Below are 25,253 nucleotides of genomic sequence, written 5' to 3' on the forward strand. Positions count from 1 at the left end.
TTTTACGTTCCATTTTCCCTTTTCCTTTCCCCTTTCCAGTTCCCTTTTCCTTTCCCCTTTCCTTCCCCTTTTCCTTTCCCCTTTTCCTTTCCCCTTTCCCTTCTCCTTTTCCTTTTCCCTTGCCTTTTTCCTTTCTCTTGGGCACATTTTTTACACAGCAACATATGGGCAGTCACCATCCTAAGAGATTGCTCTGGATATTAATTTCAAGAATTGAGGTACTAAATCCATGCTCATTGTGCAGTGATCTACCCAGGAACATCTTCAGAAAGGTAAAAGAAGAATGAACAAAAATAAAATCTTTCTCCACAAGCTTCAGATTTACTGGTCCTTGGATTTCCACTTTAGCTGCTCACCTCCTAGCCTGTGCTGTTTGAGTTCCTCAGGTATAGAAATTTTGCTTAAAAGATTGCAATGGATCAAGGGGCACACATAACAATTATTTTACAATAGGAATCAAACAGGACACTCCAACCCCCCCCCCCCCCCACACACACACACACACACCTTAGTAGGACGTTGACAGCAAAATAATCCAACAGGATCAAATGCTTTCGCAATCCAAAACTATTTGTACAGAAAGGATACAACTGGGTTGTCAGTGCATGGATGATTCACCAAGTGTACACACATAAGCTTTAGTAAATCAGGTTCTCCGTGTGCATATTGCTCTTTGATGAGACTTCCATAGACATCTATAATGTCTAAATAAATCATCTGCTGACACATATCTGTGGCAGATAATTAAACACAGAAGTTCATAAATATGTTGGCAACAACTGCTGCTTAACAAGTCTACTGTAATTGAGCCAAGAAAGAACATTTAATTAGATTCCTAAAGAGATTTGTAATACCTGCTTAGAAATGTGGACAGTCACATGACTTAAAGCCCAACTCCGGGCAGGTTTTTTAAAATGGTGCCCAATAAAAGCTCTAAATACATTACTTACCTCTTTTCCTCCATAGTAATTCCTTTCTGCCCCTAGATTTCCTCAGTCTTTGGAGCTAAATGATGCCTAGTGGCAACTTGAAAAACTAAGGACATTCTGTGAGTGCAAGGCATCATGGTCCCACTCCCCAAGGGGGGGCCCACCATAGTGCCCTGCACTTACATGTAATGTCACATTAGTGCCTCTTCATTATTTTTTTTAATGTTTCACACACATGCTAAAATGCACATCTTTTAAATGAAGACATACTTAAAACCCCAAAAAGGCCTATTCCACAGGCTCCTTGTTCACAGCTACTCCTTTTGTAGCCCTACCATCATGCACGGAGTCACCTGAATTATTTGATCATAGTGTCAGTTCCATGTTGTTGGAGGATGCACAGCAATTTGAATGCTCCGATGTTGGTTCCAAGGTTGAGGAAGAGAGTGACATGAACTTAGAGAGAGGGGGTTCCAATGACGGACAAGAAATTGGCAGTCATGTTCCCCAAGCCACATCATACTGCCAAGTTGGCTCCTGTGACGAGGAGGGAGGGGATGATGAGGACATTGACTGTACTTAGGTGCCTGAGAGAAAAGAGGAGGAAAGTGTGGAGGAGGCACAACTCCAATGAGGCAGTATGTCCACCAGGGGCAGGCGTAAGAGCAGCCACCCTATTGCATCACAGAACAGAGCTCCACAGGTGCAGGGCGCTGCTGACTCCCCGCTGACTTTCAAAAGTTCATTGGTGTGGGCTTTTTTTAAACACATGTGCAGCAGACCACACCGTTGCTGTTTGCAGTCTCTGTCTGAAGTGGATCAAGTGTGGCTAAAACATCAACTGCTTGGGTACCACATGCTTGACAAGACATATGACAACCTACCATGTAGCCCGTTGGCAACAGAACCTAAAAGACCCACATCATAAAAAAGTGCAGACTTCAACTTGCTCCTCTTCTGGGATCTCTACCCCTACTATACCTCAAGTCTTCTCAACAGCTTCCACTGAGAGGGATGATGGTATAGAAATAGGTGCCACAGGTCCTTGCACCCAATCGGCTAGCAGTATACCACCTGTTGATTTCACCAGGCAAATTTTGCTACCCCAGTTACTGAACCATAAAAAATGTTACTGTCCCACCCATCCACATGCTCAGCATCTAAATGCTAGCTTAGGCAAAAGGCTTGTCCTTGTGCCATACTCACACAGGTACTCATTGATCATTACTGGTTGGCAAACCTTCTTGATCCACGTTACAAGGGTAAAATTGCAGAGCTCAACCTGCCTTCGCAGAGGGAGCAGAGGATGAAACATTTTGAGGATGCCTGGAAGAAAGATTTGTGTAACACTTTTCCAGACACTGGGAAGTTAAAATTTCCTGGACAACATGTTTCTCAGGCTTCGTTCAGTCAAAGGAAGAGTGGTGGAGAAGGAGGCTGGCTGACTGATGCCTTTAAACAATTCTTTAGTCCTCAGCACCCAGGGCTATTAGGTTAAAGCACCCATATGCAGTGTCTGCATCATATGGCGCAGGATTATCTAGTGGTAAGAGCAGACATGGAGACCATTTCAACTGAGCATCTACTGGGTTACTGGGTCTTGAGGATGGATCACTGGCCAGAACTTGCTTAATATGCAATCGAGCTACTGGCCTGTCCAGGGGCGGACTGACAACTCATGGGGCCCCCGGGCAATAGGGGATCATGGGGCCCCTGTGTCCTTGCCCACACCCAAAAAAGCCTAAAAAAAGGTGCCAGGGACATTTCATGGGGCCCCCTACTGACCCCGGGCCCTCAGGCAGTGCCCGAGTGCTCAAATGGTCAGTCCGCCCCTGGGCCTGTCCTGCATCCAGTGTGCTTTTCAAACAGACATTCAGTGCTGCTGGAGGTTTTGTGAGAGATAAATGAGTGTGTCTGTCCACAGACTCCATTGACCGGCTGACATTTATCAAAATAAATCAGTCCTCGATCAACAGCATCTATCAAGCCCCTGATGCTGATATAACTGCTTAAATTTGTTAGGGATCTGGGATCCCTTGAAGACTGCCTATGTTGCCTATCCTATTCCTGAATCCTGATTATTCTAGCTTTCAACAATGTTTTTGGTTTAGGGCACCACCAACACTCAAGGCCCAACCTTTCTGCACCTGTTTGACAGGTGCATGTAATATAATTTTTTAATATTTGTTTTTCAACTTTTTAACAGCAGGGCCCATTCCCATGCCCAGCAAGAGTAACTGTGATGGGTTACAGTGTTCAGGCACCAGCAACACCCAAGGCCCAATTTTTCTGCACCTGTTTGACAGGTGCATATAATTTCAGTGTTTTACAGCAGTGCCAATTCCTGCACTCATCAAGAGTAACTGTAAGGGGATACAGTGCAGAGGCACCAGCACCCAAGGCCCATTTTTTCAACACACTGTGTGACAGGTGCATATAATTTGAATTAAAGCAGGGTCCAATCCTGCACTTCTGAAGAATAACTCTGAAGGGTTACGAAGTGAAGGCACAACCAACTGTTCGCCTGCTAAACACCCCATAATGCACTGACCTTTCACAGTGCACAGTCCCCACCCCACATTATATAAGACAGGGGAGAATACTCTCCCTGAAAAAAATAAAAATAAATAAATAATTTTTTAAAAAACACTGTGTGGGTTCTCCCCCAAACCCCAACCCATACCGGGCCCTTTAGGACAGTAATTATTTTTTTTAAAGTGTGTGGTGTTCCCCTAAAAGCCTTTTAAGGGGAAACTCACCTCCCAAAAAGGGGGGGGGGAATATGGAGGGTCCCTCTAAAAGCCACACCAGCCCTTTAGGCCTGGTAGGACTTTTAAGGAGAACCCCACCCCAAAAAATGGGGGAAAAAAGCATGGGGTCTCCCCTAAATTCCTACCAGACCCTTGATCTGAGCACAGTCCTGGGAGGGCAAGAAAGGGGGTGAAGCGCCCCTCCCTGCGGTTTACCAGGCCATGTGCCTTCAGCATTAGAATGAGTCTTTTCCCCACAACCCTTGCCGGTGGTTGTGGGGGTCTGCGGGCAGAAGGGCTTGATAGCATCAGGGTACCCCTTTAAATAAGGGGGCACCCTGATGCTGCCCCCCTTATAAATGAGTAATGGGTACTTGTACCCTTACCCATTTACTATAAGGTTACATTTGGAAAAAATAAACACCCCAGACTTTTGAAAAATTCCTTTATGAAAAAAAAAGCAAAAAAAAATTGTTCTGAAATAAAAAAAGACTCACACCAACCCGTGTGCACCCGCCGAGCACTCGCCGCAATCTGATATTTGCAAGTACCCCTTATTCCTTCAAAAGAGGGTGGCAGCATCAGGGTGCCCCCTTATTTAAAGGGCTACTCTGATGCTAATGAGCCCCCCTGTCTGCAGACCCCCACAACCACCGGGCAAGGGTTGTGCGGAAGAGGCACTTGTGACCACTTTCTGCTAAGAACGGCTGTGAGAACTCAGTCATCAGCGGTCATGTGATCGCTGAGTTGTCACACTTAGAGCCGGCGGGGGACAGATACAGCATCGGACCAATACTGCATCCACTTGGGTATGTATAAATGTAGGAAAAAAAGAAAGAACCCTACTTCTCTTTTAATGGTTGCATTAATTGTGCTTAGAAAAGAGTAAGGTGGATGTTGTTGAAGTCAGAGTGCAGCTAAGAATTGCTTGGTATGGTGAGTTAACACTGCCTCTTCTATTTGCACCCAGGATTGTCAGAATATGGGGCATCCACCATTGCCTGGCTTGGCTTAGTAAGATGGCCTTGTAATGGGACTTTAGGTCTTGTGCTCACATCCCCACATTTGCAATTGGGGTTCAAAGAGTAGTGTGTCTTACTCTGGGGGGTCCCATATAAACATGTTGAGAATTCATTAGAGTGTGGCTCGATGGCTCAACAAGAATGTAGCAGGGATAGTTCAAAGCAAATATAAGATGTGTGGCATAGGAAACATTTTGGTTAGGGCTTTTTTTCCTGCCAAAGAAGCTTGGACATTCCGTAGGTTAAAGCATATGTCCTGCAGTTTCTTAAGCAATCATTCATAGTTTAAATGAATCAGGTTAGTGGAGGGTACTGTTACCTGTATACCTATATAAGTGAGAGATGAAGCAGGTGCACATGGGAAGAGCATGAGAGGTTTTGCTTCATAATTCAATCTAGACAAATGCTGAGCATGCAAGACTTAGAGAAATTGATTTTGTAAAGGAATATTTTTCCGAATGCGGATATCGTAGTGAACTGGCAGAGATTGGCTTGGGTTAGTCAGAGCAATAATGACGTCGTCCACATATAACCTAATTTTATGTTTTACACTACCGACTTGGAGCCCAGAAATCAAAGGGTGTGCTCATCACAAGAGCAAATATTAGCGGAGAAAGGGAGCAGCCCTGTCATGTGCCATTGGTGGTATTAAAAGGTGTTGATATCATGCCCGATGTCCAGACTATAGCAGAAGGAAGGGGGTAGAGGCCTAGGATCTCTGTGGATATATTACCTACAAGATCTAATTTCTGGAGTACCGCACTAAGACAGGACCAGTGCACCCTATCGAACGCCTTCTCTGCATCCAATGAGAGTAGCAGAGAAGGCATTCTGTGGTGCTCAGCTTATTGAATGAGGGCGATGAACAGTCTGGTTCCATCAGGCGCTTGCATTTGTGGGACAAAGTCCACCTGGTTGGGGTGGACTAGTATGGAGATATATGGAGAAATGTGGGAGGCTAAGATTTTTGCATATATTTTGAGATCTGTGTTTAATAGTGATATTGGCCGATTTTTAGCAGGGGTTTCTGGTGATTTGTCAGGCTTTGGGATGGTGGCGATTAAAGCTTTGGGGGACTCTTTGGGAATGTCTCCAATGGCCATAAAGTGGTAAAAGGATCTGCACAAATGCAGAGCAAGCATTTTGGAGAACTTTTTAAAGTATTTGTTACAAAAGTCATCCGGCCTAGGTGTTTTACGAAGAAGGAGCAAATGAATTGCTTTGAAAGTTTCGGCATTAGAAATTGGGTAAAAAAGGATATTTTAGTTAGTGCTGTTTTATGGTTAACTTGTTTTGTTGAAAGAGTGCCCAGCTTATTCCCTTAGCTGTAGCAATTTAAGTTGTAATGTAGGTGTGAAGATCCTCCCTAATGGAGTAGCTTGTTTATTACTAGTTTTAGAAATGTTTCTGATGGGTATTAGGTGCATATATATTGACTGTCACTAGAGGTACAGTAGATTACCAAATAAGGTGGACAGTATAAGGTACCTGCCCAGGGGGTCAGCTTCCATGTGCTGGAGTCAAAAAGAGAGGGAACAGCGATCATGACCCGCCTAACTTAGGTTGTGGCAATGTGGAAGAGCAGCTGTTCTCCTCTGCACCATCTTGGCTCTTCCTCCTATGCTGGCTGCATGAAATAATCTGTCAGGCTACATGGCCCCAGTATCTGATTTTTCTTGCTGGACATAACCTGTGGTTTGCCCGGTGTCTTTTGCTCCCTCTACCACCACCACCAGCCACCAGGTCCATGTATTTGGATTGAAATGTATGGATGGATTGGCCATGGCAATACATTATTGTGGATGTGTGTTGTGCAAACTACTGCTGCAGTGCAATTGCCCACTGCTCAGTGCCTGACCATTATCATGTTTGATTTTCTCCTTTACCCTTTCTCTCTCTTTAGGACTGGACTCTCAATCATGCCTGGTTTAACCAGCAAATGCCATGGTGCCACCACTGCCATCAATGCCTTTGCCTGCTGCATTCCTTGGATCAAGTAAACTACACCAAACAAAAGGTCATGCCAGCTGTCCTGTCAGCCTACCAGCAAGAAGTACTGCCTGTCCACCTGCTGCAGCTTCTGTCCTGAATCACTCCCTTTGGCTTCATACAGTAAGCAAATAGAGAATTTTTTTGCTGTGTGCTCTCTCAAATTATCTTCTATAGTTTTATGTTTGCTTTTCTCCTTCTCCCTCTTTGTGCTGTAAAGGTCTCCTGGACTGACGCCACCCACAGCTATTGACCAGCCACTGGCACTGCCTCCAGTTGATCCAGATCAGATCCCTTTTGTTGAAGCTCTGTCCTCTGGTACGTAGTATGTAATTGTTTGGAAGCCAGTATTTTTGGAATGTCTACATTGTTTATGTGACTATCACTGTGGGGAAGGGAACTTGGGAGGGAACCAGGAGTGTGAATCTGTGGGGGGATTGAGATCACAGCAATCTAACGTTTTTTTGTTTCTTCCATAGAAAACTCTATAACATGGAGAAACCAGCTGTATGGTTCTACAGATATCACCACTGCCACCACCAGATTAGGCAACCAGCTCATCTAATTGTAAGTGATTATCTTGCACACCAATACACCACACACACACATGCATTAGCATTACTACTTCTTTGGTAACTGATATGTTACTTTTTCATGAGGTCTCTGGGTTCCCGCTGGGGAGATTCACCCTCCATTTGCCCTGTTTACCATTATCACAAAATCCAAAATAGAAATTGAGGGGACCTCTATTCTCTATTCTATTGATCCTGGTGGCTACCTGGGATTCAATTTCTGTGGTGGTGGTAGTTAATTGTCTATGGCACTGTTTCTCAAACTTTTTTCAGTCAAGACACCCTTTAAAATTAGGAACAGTCCCGAGGCACCCTTTAAAATTATGGACAGTCTGTCCATAATTATGGCCTTAAGACTGTCCATAATTTTAAAAGAGCACCCCAATCTAAAATGTGAAAAACTATTCTAATAGTTTTATATAACACCGCAACATCCACACATGTAGGACACCCAACATTAAAGGTGATTTATTCTTCCAAAGCAAATACACTTTTGCACACTGGTACTGACTAGTATTCCAGTGTTTCTCTTCTCCCTCACTGAACTAATGTGACCCAGCACTAATGGAGAGGGGCAGGGGAGGGTCAAACTAGGATGCTGTGCAGGCAGCTGGCATCCTCCCTATCAACTGATGATGTCATTGGTTGTCAGGATGCCGGCGGCTAGAAGGTCATAATGGTGCACAATGTAACTAAAAGGCAGGCTTGATCCACCCACTGGCTTGTATACAAATTTTGGGCAATTTTTAGACATTTTGGCAAGGCACCCCTGAAGAAACCTCAAGGTACCCCAGGCTGGTCTATGGGACTGAAATTGAAGGGTAATCTCTCCAGCTGGATGCAGGTGAAATAATTGCTGGGTTATGTTAACCTGACTTTCATGTAAATGGGGAAATATGGTTTTTGAGTTTTGTTATAACTTAAACACATTACTAATAGCACTAGTTGTATGTTTGCAGCTTGAATATTGATATTTGTACTGTTTTGCACTTAAAGCAGCCATTTTATGTACTTTTTGAAGTGTCAGTGAACGATTTGGCTCTTTCAGTAAATGTCATGATTTTTTTCAGTAAAAAATTGGTGCTGTAAGTAAATGTTGGGCATCGTGTCAGTAAATTTCACTTTGGGGCCCTGAAGCTACATTTCCTAGTGTTTCATCTTTCCTGTTTTAATTTTCTGGCTGTCAAATTTCTTGCAGATTTTTCATAGGGTATTTAGCACACTTTTCTCTTTTTTTTTAAAAACGGTTAGCCTGAAGCTATATTTTTCTAGTCAATTTGTTCCACATACTTTGAAAATGATTCAAAAAATGTGACAAGCTCTTCTTATATGATACTTCTGAAAACATGAATACAAAGTGAAAAATGTAAGCTGACGTTTTTACAAACCAGTAATGTTGGAAATACATGTGTTTGGAAAAGCTTTTAAAGAACATTTTTGTTCAAACAAATGTAATCTTTGGCACCACTCTGTTTCAGATTACATCTATGAAGCAAAACTGCTGTTCTTACTTGAATCTTCACATCTGCTGATCACTAAAGTATGAAACATTTATTTGTAATATTTTGCATTTACCTGGTTGAAAAAGAGTAGGATTGCCACTGAAGCCAATGCATTTCAAAGGTTTTCAGGGACCTTCAGCAGAGCTTAACATGCTGGAAAAAAACTAAAGTTATAACTAACTGAAAAGAGATAAAATATGCAAAGATAATGCGCATGAGTAACAGTGAGAAAGAAAGATTTAGGATCTGGTTCAGCTACTAGAGCAACAATTTATTTTTTAATCTTTTAATTTTTTTTTTTGGGCGCAGCATGGCAATCATTCAGTTTTCACCAGATTATTGAGCACTGGGGAAGGGCGTCCATCAGAGTCCCCAAAATTCATTCGATTGTTTCTTTTGGATATCCTATGGTAAAAAAAAAAACTATTGGCATGTCAAAACTTCTCTCCTAAATCTCAGATATAAAATCTGACAAAGGTTGCCAGCACAAGTCAAAATAATAAAAAAAAATTTAGCTGAAGTTGACCTATAATGGTTAAGTTCACTTTTAGAACATGTTACACCCGTATTTAGGGTGTAACATGTTCCAACATCTGCCCCCCTCTTCCCCTGACTCCCTTCCCCTGTGAAAGCAGGATGGGGAGTATCTCCCTTGCAGATACTGTCACATTTAAAATTGGTGTGGCTGTGCGGTATGCGAATGAGTAAAATACAAGTCTAATCTTCTACTGCAGTAGACAGATTTGTAGTTCTCAACAGACTATGGGCATACTGATCATGGCACTCGAAGTTCATTCACTCTTCGACCAGCTTTCTTCTTGAAAGCCCAAACAGAGGTACAGGCAGAAAGCTGGAGGAAGAGTGCCCAGAAACAAGACATTGGACCCATGATCCACTGATCGCGAGTGCAATGCTTTGCAGGCTCCTGTAGGAAAAAATAATATACAGTATGCACATTTTTTTACTTACAAAAATATGTTCATTTATCATTTTTCCCTAAAAGGTGAGCATATCCTTTAATATTCACTGTTAAATCACTCTAACCCTTCCCCAGAAAATTCAAAGCTTAAAAAAATTATATACACATTTTATTTATGTACAAAAAATACCAAAGCAAAAAATTAATAATGTGTTGGTTTACAGTCATAATAAATCATTGCTAAAATATATGTTTTATACTGTATATAATAATTAAAATTAATATATATCTAATTTATTCTGGAAATATATAATTTTACAATAATTTTGTAATAGCGAATGAATGTATTTGTTTTGTGTAAACTCGTCTGGAAAAGGATAAATATTTTTAACAGAACACATATTTAGCTTTTTATGATCAATGCTATTTTACAGGAAATATTCAATTTACACAAACATTGAGAAGTCATTTAGCAATATACAGGGATTAAAATAACCTTTCCATTTGAATTTTACAACTAGGTATGGTTTGATAACTACTCAAAAAACAAAATGTTGCAACCATGGCAACATTGGAAATATTCTTTCCATTGCTTGTGTACATAGCACCATGTGAAATCACCGGACATTCCCGCCTTGGGGACTTCACATCCGGCTGGTGGAATGCATGCTGAGGCAGTGTTTCCGGTTTGGCATTGTGTACCTTTCTCATTGTTTCTTTGTGAGTATAACTTGATTTAATGGTTTACTAAAAACAAATGGAATTATGCTATGTAGATCTCTTTTGCAATCCTCTCCATCTATAATGAATACTTGTTTCGGAACCCTGCTAAATACCGGAGGATCGGTGGAGGACTAAGAGAAATAAAACCCAAATCCAGGTTACTCCTATCCAAGCACATATTGACTCTTGTTGCTTTGCATAAGTTTCAACACCAGTTGGTGCACTGTGGTTCCTACACCAATACAAGTGTCTGTACTTCTGCACTTTATCATAAAGACCTAATTTATCACTTAATTTATTTGGATAAGATTGGACTGTTGTGCACATAAACATACTATTATATGTTATTAGTGTTATACATTTAGTAGGGGGTAGTGCTGTTAATTTGTGTATTATTATTTGAAGGGTATGTAGTCTTTGTAACAGCAGCCGCTCTAGGGATTATTTGCTATTTATCTTATGTATTAATTCTTGTTTAACACACTTATTATACTCAGCATAGTTATCATGGTGTGGGTATATAGAATTTAATTAACTAAAAACATTATGGCAATATACTAGGGGTGATATACTAAAACTGGAGCCCTCGGAATCCAGTGCATCTGTGCATAGTAGCCAATCAGCTTCTAACTTCAGCTTTTTCAATTAACCTTTGGCAATACAACCTGGAAGCTGATTGGTTTCTATGCACAAGATTTTTCACTCTCCAGTTTTAGTTAATAACCCCTACTATATCCTTATTCTCAACATTTTGCTGCCAAACTGAATGAACAGTGTACCTACAGTAAGCAAAACTGAACATGGAGTTGTTGAGAAATAATTTTGTAATTTGTTGATGATTGTATGGTTACAATATTTAACTACTGCTATTTTCAGAAGGAGTTGCTATATACAGGATGGCTTTGTACACAATACTGGTTTCCTTCATTCTTCCCATGATACATTTCAGATTTAGAGCAAAATTAACCGATGAAGAAATATTACTGGTTATTTGTGTTTTCTTGTGAAATAGTCTCTTCTAAGATAGATGTGGTTGCACTTCGTTATACATTTTCTTTAGGATCAGAATCGTCATTGTATCCCCAACTGAATGCCAAATGGGGGAAGTAACAAGGAAACCAGCTATTCTGTCTTTGCACGGATGATCTTGATGAATTACAGATCTGTAAGCAAGAAAACACAGGAAAATTAATGTTCAATATTTATTATAGGTAATAATAGTATATATTTCCTATCATTTTTTTTACATTTCAGTATTTAAGGTGTGCAGAGCCCATTCTTTCATTCCAAACCAAAATGAATAGTCTTATTTCTGTGCCTGTTCCTTAATAAGAGGTTTATGAATGTGTACTGAGCAGCACTTGATACAAAGTTTATGTCACATGAAGGACTTTTTGAAACAGTTAATGGTCAAACCATCAAACATCAAATACCATCAGGCCAGACAAGTATTCCCCTTCTTCAGGGCTTGAGCAGACAAACTTAATATAATCAAAAAATAATGCACTAGGGGACCTGTTTTAAGGCTTGATGAAGATTAGTGAGGAGTCAAACTGCCCTGGGTTTGGTTAGATTAGGGTTTGGCAAACTTCAAGCTCAGATGGTGAACCCTAACCCCACTAAAATCAACAGAAGCTGAATCTGTCAAGTTACGCTTGAGAACTGCACGCACCTGCATGGATGTCATATTGGGAGCAATGTCTGTGTCTGTGCAGCAATGTCTGTGTCTGGGACTGCCTGCATTGGGAACATCTGTGCATCTCCGTGTGGACAAACACAACCCTGGAACAGACGTAATGCCCAAGTATTCCTGTGTGAACAAGGCTCAAGAGGGTCTCTCTCTCTCGATCGAGAGGGAGAGAGAGAGAGTTTTTCTCTTACTTCTAGTTGTATCTACAGGACAGGATTGAAAGGAAATCTCCCCGATGAAACACAAATGGAAAAAAATTATGAATGATATTTTACTCATTTTCTGCTGTATCCAATATAACGAAAACAATGTTTTGTTTCAGCTTTAGAGATTGTATATTTTATATGTAAATCACAACAATGAACTTCTAAAAAAACCTGGCCAGTTCTGTCTGTGGCCTAGAAAACACCTTCTCCCATCTGTTTGATATGTACAGGGTGCAGCAACATAACTTCCTTTTTTGAAATGCGTGCCATTCAGACTGTAGCGGCCATAGAGGGGCGGGAGTGGTCTCAGGCGACAGGTGTAGTTCTAAAGTTTTTGTTCTCTTCCAGGTCAGTCATCATCATGCGTTGGAACAGTGAGCAGCGCGCGTTTGCCGTAGAGGCCTACTTTTCGTATGTGAACATGATGGAGGAATTTGTTTTTCCACAACTTGATGAATTGGACTTAGGGGACATTTGGTTCCAACAGGACGGAGCAACGGCTCACACTTCAAGAGCATCAATGGCTGTTTTAAGGGAACACTTCCCGGAGCGCCTCATCTCAATAAGGGGCGATTTGGAGTGGCCAGCCCGCTCCCCCGATTTGGCCCCTTGCGACTTTTTTTTGTGGGGTTTTTTGAAATCCCGCATTTATGTAAACCGTCCAAGGACCCTACAAGACCTGAAGGCCAACATCCGCGCAGAAATTGCCAACATACCCGCTGCTATGCTGGTAAGGGTCATGAACAACGCCAGAATTTGGCTTATTCAGTGTATGGACAATGGGGGGCGTCACCTACCTGATATGATTTTCAAACCTGTGTAAAACAGAACTTTAGATATGTACCTACATTATTAAAGACAATAAAACCAATTCTGATTCATAAAATGGGTTTTATTGCGTTTTGAAAAAAGGAAGTTATGTTGCCGCACCCTGTACAAAAAACAAAATATGAGTTGATTCCGCTAGAAATCCTGTGAGCTGATAATTTTTTGTGCTCTCTGCCTTTGCTGACTGCAAGGAGTTAGCATTGTTCCAAGCTCTATGTTAATTACAGAACACTTTCACCTATAGTATAGGGATGAGGAGAAGGGAAGGTGTTCTGTAGCGCTAACACACTTCCTCACCATGACTGACAGAATTGCTCAGACATATAAACAGTACAGTGAGTGAGTGTTGTCACCCTAGGACAAGAACTGTGTTGCTGACAGGATAACCAGTTGAAAATAAAGAAAAAAGAAGCCAGAATAAACAAACAAATGCAATATAAAACATTTTACCTGAATTTAGATACATTTCAAGCAGATATATCTTACAGAAAAATTATCCTTTTTAGGACACTTACTGTGCAAAAGAGGCAGCATGAAATTATCACAACCAATATGGACCCCAATGAGATGATAATGATGGACTTGAGTGAAATTGTTTCTACATAGATTGTAAAGGATTAATTTAGGTACATTAAAAGATGTAAAGAAAAACATAACAAGGTCATACAATCTTAATATGTGAAAAAAAAACAATATGAAAAATAGGAACTGTGACAGCATTACAAACACTACGTCTATATTATGTATACTTATATATCTTTCCACTCTTTGTTAAATCTAATATTCACTTTACTTTTAAATGTTTATTAAATATTGTCTGTTGTCCAAGATCTTATTAGAAGTGGGAAGACAGGAAAACCTCTTGTAAATGTTCAGTGAAAAAAAAACCTCACAGCTCAATCATGACTCCAGGGCTACACTTAAAAATTAAATACAACCAGTTAATGTTTAAAGCTAAACTCCAGGCAAAAAACTAAATACAAAGATGCAATACATTGATGGGACCTGTTCTACCCACCAAAGGATTTGTAATTTTACCCATCCTGTCCTGAGATTTATGCACCTCTGTGCTACAGTACAGCTTTATCTGGCCAGGTAGCAGATCAGCTTTTTCTCTGCTGCATTTAAAGAGGACCTGATCTCTGAAAGCTCTGTCTAAAAAAGGAAATCTGAGGGCAAAGGACTAGTCATCAATATTACCTATAGGCTCACTGCAGCTGACATTTTCTCCATCACGGACGTATCATGCCTTGTTTTGCAATATATCTCTGTGGAGACAGCCATCTTATTAGAAAAAAGGGGGTTTTACTTAACCCCCCCAATGGCTGGTGCTCTGAAAACTGGAGGGGAAATATTCAAGAAGAGGACAGAGAGGTGGAGAAAATAATTCCAAAGAATGAATGAAGCAGAAGCAGGTAGATGCATACAGTGTAAATTCCAGTCCAACAAACTGCACATTAGGCTAGCAGTCAGAGGAAGCAATACCTTACACACAGCATATGGCTATGAGGCTGTAGATATCGGAGTGCCCAGGCATACTCATATACCAGAAAGTGCACTGCTATTTTTCAGGAGATATTCAAGACAAAATGTACATTTTCAGGGTACTGCTTAAGCATTAGGTTCACCAATTGGGTGATCTGGAATAAAGGTTGGCCCTGAGAAGTCTAATTATTTCCAAGAAGAATATAAATTCTGCTGCTGTTTGATTGAGGCCTGTATGAGGACCCCTGCGTATTAGTATACTGAAACTGTATTTTCATTTTTCTTGGAAACTTGATGCTAAGAAAGACCACTAGGACATACAGCAAATCAATAATACAAAATATCATGCTCTCTAAAAAAAAACCCATAATTGGTGCCCAGATTTACATTAAATATCAGTTTTTATGAAGTGATTCATTTATCCCCATTCTTTATCCCTACCTGTTACATGACCAAAAGACTAAATTTTTGGTCATTAGATCTCTGCTGAAAGGGAGACCTAGGCCCCTTTTACATGAGTGGTCTGATCAGGTCTGCCTATACATTTTTCAGGCACACCTAATCTGACCCTTCATTCTCTATGGAGTGGTGGATGTAAGTGGACTTGTGTCCATTTACACCCTTCTACCTCCAGTCCAATCTAATCTGATCCAGCAAAAACTAATAGAAGGGGATCCCCAACTGGCTATATCAGATTGGAGGGAAGTAGGGTGTAAACAGACATCAGGTCCATTTAGAGTACATCTGGCTGCCTGTAGAGCATAGCAGGTTGTGTCCGTGTCCACTCTGCACAAGTGGAGGCTACATGGGCCTGTCATCCGCCAGCTTGGCTCAGTTCAGCTTAGCAGGGGATCAGCGGACAGATTTCCTTCTGAGCAAAACAGATCCAGCCTGTATGAGAGGGGCCTTAGAATCCAGACTGGGTGATCCTCCCTACCAATAAAAATAATCGAACCAAATGCATAACTTAGAATGAGCCCAGAGCAGCATTTCCTCCAAGGAAGCCATTGTTAGCATTTTCGATTTTAGTTGCACTAAAGCTTTCTTTTTCCATGCAAGCAAGGCAGTTAGCAGTAAAATTAACAAAAAATGGAATGTAGCCTGGCTGCCCACCCTTTAAGCTGTGCAGCAGGACATCTTTCCCAGCTGAAAATCCTTGTATGAGGAGCAGAGGAGGGCATTGATTGGCTGCGGCTGTAGCCTGAGTCTAAGCTCGCCTCTAGCAACAGGGAGGGTGGATATGAATTAACTGCTGCCGAAGTTGGATGGTCACCTCACACACCAGTCAAGTGGAGCTGCAGTGAGCAGGAGATGTAGTTGTAATCCTGGAAGACAAGCCTGAGAGCTGCTGGGAATTTGGTAAAGACAGTCTGAGAGCATATAGAACAACCTGGGTGGTTGGAAGGAGCCCACAGGACTGTCTGTTGGGCTGCTGAACAGACTTCTGAGAGGAAGGGAAAGTCACAAGGAATCCATGGAGGTGGACAGCCCATACTGCAGAGGTGGACAACACGTGGGTTGCTGAGTAGCAGCAGAAGGCTGTGCCGAGGGGCTAAAGTAAATGCTTCTGAGCCAGGACTCAGAGTCAGTTCTATACCCCTGCATATGACAGAGAGACTAAAATACCACCCAGTACAGTGGTGTGGACCAGAAACTACTGCTCTGTGTACTGTGCCAAGCTGCTGCTGCACAGGTGGCGCAGAGAGAGGAGAGCCACAAGCCTTCTGTGCTGTGAGCTTTACTGTGCTGAGAAGAGAGCCGGTAGCAACAGTGAGCTGTGCAATGCTGTAGAGATGCTTCAGAGCTGTGGGACCCACAGAGAGCTCCAGTAGCAGAAAAATACAGTGCAAAGCTTCCAAGAGTGCAACTGCTAACTCCAGACTGAGAAAGCTGCAGAATACAGCTGACACTGGCTAAAGTGGGCAGCCCTATGAGTGTGGCATGACCTCTCACCAAGCCTTCTTTGGGCAAATTTGGACCAGAACTGGTGGTGAGAAGCTACTTGGCCACCAGAGTTTACTGCACTTTGCTGCCACCCAGACTAAGCACTCCAGCAGCATATCCAGGGCCCAAAAGCTGGCAGACTGTATTTGAGACCCCACTTTACAGTAGCATTGATCAGTCTCTTATTTTTAGATAGGCCACATAGTTAAGATCTTTTTAAGATCATTCATAACTGAACTATTGTGTCATGAATTGCTGTTTTACTGCCTTAACATATCTTTCCTGTAGTGTTTATTGCTTGTCTTGAATAAATCCCACTTTATTATAATGGAGTGTGTCTGGGAGTTTTGGTTCAGTTTGGGGGGGATCGTCACTGAATGGTGGCAGGAGGACCCAACATCTTTTCATTGGCTCCTTAGGGTGTAGTGCTATATGGAAAAGAGACACTTTTTAAAATATTGAAACACATTTGCAGAAAAGAAGAGACCTATTTGTACAGATGGTAAAACCAGGATAATTTGCAAAGACAAAAAGATTTTCAGGGAGAAAAATCCAAAACCCAGAAATGTACCTAGAAATCCAGCAGACTTAACTGTGCTGTTTGCTAGTACTTTTACACATCATCATCGTTCTCTGCTCTGCCTCATTGGAAAGTGCCAGTCATGATTTATTCAAAAGACAAAGAGTGATTTACAGAGTACATAAACCCAGATCAACCAACCAGAACTCACCCTTCATTGATCTGAAGGATCACTAAACAGAAAGCAAAACTAAAGCCTTAAAAAAATTGCAAACAAGCAGGATTTGTACTGCTTCTTCCGAGTGCTGATCTTCTGTCATAAAAAACACGTACTGTACCTGCCTGTTCACAGTCCCTATCAAAATGTACAGTACATGGAGCTGTGCTTGCAACATCATTCCGCACCTGCCAATCAAGAAGGCCGAAGATCAGCATGCGGCAGAAGTTAGGGAAAATATTGGCGCCAGCAATGGACCTCACAGGTGTTAGATCATAGGAGAATGGATGAGCATCCCCGACTTTAGTTCCATTTTAAATTGTTTTGTTTCTTACATCTGGTGCATAGCACAGTTTCAGCCTGTGCAGGTTATGGTACTAGTTAGGTCAATATGAAAGAGTGAAATTAGGTCACATTATACTGACTAAGGGGCATTTTAATATGTTTTATCTTTCAGAATAATGAAATGTTTCAATTATTGTTTATGAATATTCAGATTTATTCAATAGATGCCTGACATATCTAATCCACAAAGTGTTCATGCATTCCATTTATATGTATGGTATGAATTTATTATGCAGCAATGTCTGTCGGATCAGATCAACAAAAGAAGGAATATGAAGCCTGGAAGAAGATAAATGTAAAGAAGATTGACTGATAGTTTAAAGTGTATGTCAAAGCAAATAAAAAAAATAGCACATCTCTGTATATACAGTGCCTTGAAAAAGTATTCATACCCCTTGAAATTTTCCACATTTTGTCATGTTACAACCAAAAACGTAAATGTATTTTATTGGGATTTTATGTGATAGACCAACACAAAGTGGCACATAATTGTGAAGTGGAAGGAAAATGATAAATGGTTTTCAACATTTTTTACAAATAAATATGTGAAAAGTGTGGTGTGCATTTGTATTCAGCCCCCTTGAGTCAATACTTTGTAGAACCACCTTTCGCTGCAATTACAGCTGCAAGTCTTTTTGGGGATGTCTGTACCAGTTTTGCACATCTAGAGAGGGACATTTTTTCCCATTCTCCTTTGCAAAATAGCTCAAGCTCTGTCAAATTGGATGGAGAGCGTCTGTGAACAGCAATTTTCAAGTCTTGCTACAGATTCTCAAGTCTCCGATTCTGGACTTTGGCTGGGCCATTGTCAGGGCTCCGGGTATGACCAGAGGTATGTGAACTGACGCAGGGAAACGCAGGCTTCAGATATGTTATAAACAATACAATTTATTAACACTAACAATACATAAACGCAGTGCAATACTAAAACATAACACAGTGCAAACGAACCAAACCAAACCACCCACAGATAACAATACATACAATGCAAGCGTCGTCAGGCAGGCCGGGTCAATAACAATCGGGCAGGTAGGAACAGGAGGAGCAGGCAGAGAGTAGTCAGGTCACGAGCCGGGTACAGCAACTAACGGGCAGGTAGGTACAGGGGGTCAGGCAGAGAATGGTCGGGGTCACAAGCCAGGGATCAAACAGGAAAAGTCAGCAGAGGTCCGGATGAGGCAGGGTCAGCAACAAATCAGTCAGACAGGGACAGGGATGCAGGTAACAAGATACAGGGGCCCAGGAAAAACACACACCAAGGCCCAGACTGCAGGTCTGGCCATCCCTTAAATACACCTGCATAATCAGCTTCAGGTGTTTGGCTGGCTGCAGGGTTGAGTCTCTGATTGCTGGGAGCACCCGCTGGCCAGCCCTGGTACTGCAGCCCACAAGGCAGGTGAGTCCCACCATTACTGGCAAGTCCATTCCTGACAGCCATTCTAACACATGAATATGCTTTGATCTAAAACACTCCATTGTAGCTCTGACTGTATGTTTAGGGTCATTGTCCTGCTGGAAGGTAAACTTCCACTCCAGTCTCAAGTCTTTTAAAGACTCTCTTTCCTTCAAAGATTGCCCTCTATTTGGCTCCATCCATCCTCCCATCATCTCTGACCAGCTTCCCTGTCCCAGCTGAAAAAAAGCATCCCCACAACATGATGCTGCCACCACCATGTTTCACAGTGGGGATGGTGTGTTCAGGGTGATGTGTGGTGTTAGATTTCTGCCACACATAGCATTTTGTTTTTAAGCCAAAAAGTTAAATTTTGGTCTCATCTGACCAGAGCACTTTCTTACACGTTTCCTGTGTCCCCCACATGGCTTCTAACTAACTGAAAATGGGACTTCTTATGGTTCTTTCAACAATGGCTTTCTTCCTGCCACTCTTCCATAAAGGCCAAATTTATGGAGTGCATGACTAATAGTTGTCCTGCGGACAAATTCTCCCACCTGAGCTGTGGATCTCTGCAGCTCCTCCAGAGTTATCATGGGCCTCTTGGCTGCTTCTCTGATTAATGCTTACCTTGCCTGGCCTGTCAGTTTAGGTGGATGGCCATGTCTTGGTAGGTTTGCAGTTGTGCCATACTCTTACCATTTTCGGATGATGGATTGAACAGTGCTGTGTGAGATGTTCAAAGGTTGGGATTTTTTTTTATAACCTAACCCTGCTTTAAACTTATCCACAACTTTATCCCTGACCTGTCAGATGTGTTCCTTGGCCTTCATGATGCTGTTTGTTCACTAATGTTCTCTAACAAACCTCTGAGGGCTTCACAGAACAGCTGTATTAATGCTGAGATTATATTACACACAGGTGGACTCTATTTACTAATTAGGTGACTTTTGAAGGCAATTGGTTCCACTGGATTTTAGTTAGGGGTGTCAGAATAAAGGGGGCTGAATACAAATGCACGCCACGATTTTCAGATATTTATTTGTAAAAAATGTTGAAAACCATTTGTCATTTTCCTTCCACTTCACAATTACGTGTAACTTTGTATTGGTCTACCACAAAATCCCAGTAAAATACATTTACGTTTTTGGTTGTAACATGACAAAATGTGGAAAATTTCAAGGGGTATGAATACTTTCAAGGCACTGTACATGCACATTTCTTATGTTTTATCCCTTTACTTGGCAAATACAGGATAATACCTGTTGATCTGGCAGACATCTGCATTAAAGTGTTTTGTTAAAGTAATTGTTGATCTGTCAGAAATCTGAGCCAGTAACTTTTGGTGCTCTCTGCCTGTGCTTCTTCTTATCAGTTACTTTGTTCCCAGCTATCTCTGTATTTATGTGGAGTACAGAAGAGCTTTCAATATGTTATGCAGAATGAAGAAGGGAAGGTGGTCTGTATTTCTGTCCTAGGGTGGTTAAGCAGCTCCCCCATAGATACAGTAAAGTGATTGAGCACTGTTACCTAGGGCTGAAAGAGTGAGCGTATCTCGCTAGGACTAGAAGAGTGAATGTTGTCACCCTAGAACTGGAAGAGTGAGCGTTGTCATCCTAGGACAGGAAGTGTGCTATTGGCAGGATCATCAGGTAAAAATAAAGCAACAAAAGAACGAAAAGAAAACATTCAGCCATCACATCTGAAGACAAGTAAGCTGTACATTTTATTTTTGGTCTTTGGTTAAATCTTTAATATCTGAATAATTTTCTTATATTTTTGTACAATAAATTCCTTACCTGCCGCAGCAGTTTTGCTCAACACACCTATAATAAAACACATTTTAGGACATTAGAAGGTCTATACAGTAAAATGGAGGTCTACAGGAACTTTTCTCTATAATGTATCCTTAGAAGAAACTTACTGGGTTAACAAAATGCCCAGGCTATCACTGCTGACTTTATAAAAATACAAATTGTTGTCTGTCTGTAACACATTCTGAGCCCCTAACCCAGATCAAGTCTTCAGCAACTGCATTCAGAGCACCCAATTTGAATACTCTGTGGCACAGAAAGTGTTGAAGCTGGTGGATTACCATAAAAGCCAGGCAGGCAGCATTTACAAAAGAACGACTGTACATGTACTGTCCTTGTGACAGGATTCCTTTGTACATTGATCCACCAGCTGTATTTGACAAACTGTAAATCTTATTCTGGATGGTGATTAGAGCTGGATATTAGGTCTTGGCTATTGACGTTTGATAAAAAGTCAACATTTGTACAAAATTAGAAATGCTGTTACAGTCTGCTTCATCTGCACATATAGGTTGATTATAGTGGTTCTAAAGTCAAAATGTTTTTGCGTAAAATGCATTAATGTAAAAATATGCTCCACTACCTGTCATAACCCTTGCACCTAAACTCTCACCTGGTGCTCCTCACTTCTCCAGCGCTGTCTCGTGTTTAGCACTGTTCCTCTACTTTCTGGTCTCACAGGAGACACTGATAGCAGTGGAAGCCATAGGCTCCTGCTGCTGTCAGTCAAACTCCTATGAGGAGGGAGTAGGGGCATGGCTTATCAGTGCTGTGTGTCTATGGAAGTAGAAAGCATGGCTCAGGAGTATGCCTGCACAGGTGCCCCCTCAGCACACAGCTTGCTGATGGGGCACCCAAAGGAAATGGAGAGTGCTAGCGGAGGGACTCCAGAAGAATAGGTAAGGGACTGCCTTGCGCAATATTATTGCTCAGAACAGGTAAGTATACCATCATTTTTTATTTTAGAGCAAAAAAAGCAGAAGCAGCTGACTGTGGAAGGCTAAATTCAGAATTTTTGGCTTCCACACTCTTGAGTTCTGAGTTACAAACCCAAATTAATCATGCAGCAAATTGAATTCAGATACATTTAGCATTCCTTATGTCTGTACCCATTCTAGCCAAGGTCATATTCAGACATCATGCTGCCCTTGGCATACCTGAATCTTGATGTGCGTTGCACATTTAGTTATGTGATTATTTTGGTAAAATCTACCAGTATAGTACGCTGTTGGAGGCAGCATGCAATCTGATTTTTTATGCAGAGCTACCTTTTATCTGCAAGAGCACCAATCAAATGAAAAGAGACACTCTGATGTTTCCTGAACTATAGAGAGCCCTCTGACTCCTCTAAACACCCACTGCATGCCCTAACCCCTACAGCGCTTTTGTTGGGTTTAATCCCAAATGCCCAGAGGTGGTCAGGAAAAGAAAATGAAATAAGAATATAGTTATCACAAACTGTAAATGTCCATATTTGGTGCTGCCCCCCTATCCCTGCTACCCTAGGCACTAGACCACAACTGTAATTGTAGCCTTGGTTTTAGGCGTCTGGCTTCTACATCTTTGCTGCAGCGTGTTCCTCCAGGATCTTTCCATGATGTCTCAAGGTGCACTCCTACAAGACAGAGCCCTACTTTCCAAAATTCCCCACCCAGGCATGGGAAGGAATGACACTACCTCACTATTTACGGTCACACCCCACTACTACTCTAAGGACCTCTAGCTGCTACTTGGCATACTACACAGCCTCCTCAATACAAGGGGTTCCTAAGCCTATACCTCAAGGCTAACTATGATGACAACTAATGGCCAAGCTGTGGAACTGCATCAGGGACTTCTGTGCCCCTTACCCTACCAAAGTAGGTCAGTGACAACAGCCTCCATGTCCATAATAGCCCTTGTAGGAGGAGCAGAGGAATGACCTATAACGGAGACCTTCAATTCTGCCCATGCATGTCTGAACACAGAGTATTGTGCATATTGGGGAGCTATGCTGGGGTTCGATCAAGACCCTTCAAGGCATTGTGGCCACCCTATTGTTGGAACTGAATTGTGCTACTTTCATTGATGGAAAAACATGCTGCAGAGAAAAATAAGACAGAAATGGAAATATTAAAGGAATACTGCTACATGTAATTTTTTTTCATAAGGATTTAATAACACTTTATTTAAAGTGGTTGAGCCCCATCACGATCAAGCAATGTGCATGACAGCCTTGGCTGTCCCTGGTCTTTGCCTCCTCATTGTCTGAGACAACAAGTGGGAGCCATTGGCTCCTGCTGCTGTCAATCATAACCAGTCAGCCAATGAGGAGAGAGAGGGGATGAGACCAAGCTGCGGCTCAGTGTGTGAATGGATACACGGAGCAGCGGTTGCCCCCATAGCATGCTGCTTGCTGTGGGGGCACCCGACAGGAGGGAGAGGCCAGGAGAGGCTGCAGGAGACCCGAGAAGAGGAGAATCCAGGCTGCTCTGTGCAAATCTACTGCACACACTAGGTAAGTATAGACATGTTTGTTATTTTCCAAAAATAAAAAAATAACCTTTAGAATCGCTTTAGCATTTCAGGTGACCCTAACTCTATGTACTCCTTGTACCCCATTCTATGTATCCATTTTCCCTACAGAGCTTAACAAACACTTTCAAGCCAGCAAATTTCTCCTTGTAATAAAATACCTATAACATGATTTTTTTATGTAAAACAATGCTTATAGTTTAAGTAACCTAACTAATGAAACATTAAACTAATTTCTGTTAATAAAAATATACAATATTGTATGATAAATTGAATGAAGAATTATGATTAGTCTTGTCCTGACTATAGTAGAAATACCAAGAGAAAGGCAGAACATACAAGAAGGATACACTTTCAAGAAAATTATAGAAAACAATTCTGACAACCCATCCCATGTGTAATTCTTAAGGGTTCTTACCAAGTAGAAGAATGAGAATCCCCCATGTTTGTGTGTACATGGTCCAAATAGTATATGTGCAGCTTCTTATCAGAAAAATCTGAGAATTGTTGCATGAAGTTTCTATCCTGAAGTGTGACCTGGTCCTTCCCAGCCTAATAACAACTAAACAGGTCCGATGAACTACATTACATGTATATGTGTCATGTGCCTGGCTGGCAGATTTCATAGTGTACTAATAATGTCATCAGCACTGAAATAAGCAGATAGGAAGAGGAGGCACAGTTATCTATAAATCTTTCAATAAATGCTAATTTGTAAATAAAGAATAGTGATCCCCTTTCCTTTCCCTTTTCCCCCATTTCCTGTTCTTGTCTTTCCTTTATTCCTTCCATTTCCTTTCTTTTCATTCCCTTCTCTTCCTTTCTTTTTTTTTTTTCCTTTTTCCTTTTATACCCTATCCTCTTTATTATTTTATTGTTACTTTCTGTTTCTCTCTCACAGTAGCTATCATGGCCATCATGATTCTAAAGACATAAGCACGAGTCAAAAATAGACATGAGTGATTTGTTCCATTATGAAACAAAATGTGGATGAAAATGTTGCTATTCGGAGATTCGGATGTATCTGAATCTCCGATTCACAATAGTAACGAATTTCAATGAATCCGTAATAAATAGTATTCATTTGTTTCATTTGTTTGCTACTTCAGAGGCTTTTATAAGTTCAATAAGTTCACATTCTGTATTGTTAGTATTGGCCAAGGGCAAAGTCGCAAAACATTAAAGTCACAAGCAAATCACATGAAAATCACAAGCAATTTGCATTGAAGGCGCAAGCGAGCCGCATTGAAGTCACAAGCAAGTTGCATCGAAGTCGCAATGCAAAGTCGCACTGGAAACATAACAAATGAATCAGAATCTTCTGGAATAACATCAGAAAATATGAATCAATTTGAAACAACAAATATATGAAACAAATCAGATTATATGAAACAAATTCTGAAAATGAATTAGTCTAACGTAATATGACAAAATGAACTGGTTGACTTAACAGATGAATCCAAAACTAAACATTTTTTTCCGTTGTGCACATCTCTAGTTAAAAACCCTGATGAATATATTTCCTGTTCCTTAGTTCTGTAGATCACAGGACTGCAGTACTGACAACAGATAACGATTTGTATTGTTCCCTGAGAACACAGGTATTAATATTATTATTATACAGGATTTATATAGCACCAACAGTTTGCTCAGTGCTTTACAATATAATGGGAGACAATACAGCAACAATACAGTTCAATACAAGAGGGAAAGGAGGTCCCTGCTCCTTGGAGCTTACAATCTAAGAGGGAGGGGCTAGTGGTACAAAAGGTACTAACTGGATGGATTGGTTGGTTGCAAACACAGGTCTCTCTCCTGCCAGCAATAACATGCTGCTGTGTTTTTCTCTGCACAGCAGAGAAGTACACAGCAGCATGTTTCCCTAGCAAAA

The 25,253-nt window shown here is 41.3% G+C and overlaps 1 long non-coding RNA gene across 1 annotated transcript; it reads right to left on the reverse strand.

The window, feature by feature from the left end:
* Positions 1-10,055: 10,055 nt before the first annotated feature.
* On the reverse strand, positions 10,056-23,907 carry LOC149460331 (uncharacterized). Its single transcript, XR_016313093.1, has 4 exons — positions 23,781-23,907; positions 20,834-20,860; positions 13,646-13,728; positions 10,056-11,569 (listed from the first exon to the last, which is right to left on the reverse strand). It is a non-coding gene; the product is annotated as an uncharacterized LOC149460331 (long non-coding RNA).
* Positions 23,908-25,253: the final 1,346 nt, after the last annotated feature.

This window comes from Staurois parvus, unplaced genomic scaffold (assembly GCF_062004578.1).
Source record: "Staurois parvus isolate SC_StPar_1 unplaced genomic scaffold, SC_StPar_1.0 ptg000232l, whole genome shotgun sequence".
Classification (NCBI taxonomy): domain Eukaryota; kingdom Metazoa; phylum Chordata; class Amphibia; order Anura; family Ranidae; genus Staurois; species Staurois parvus.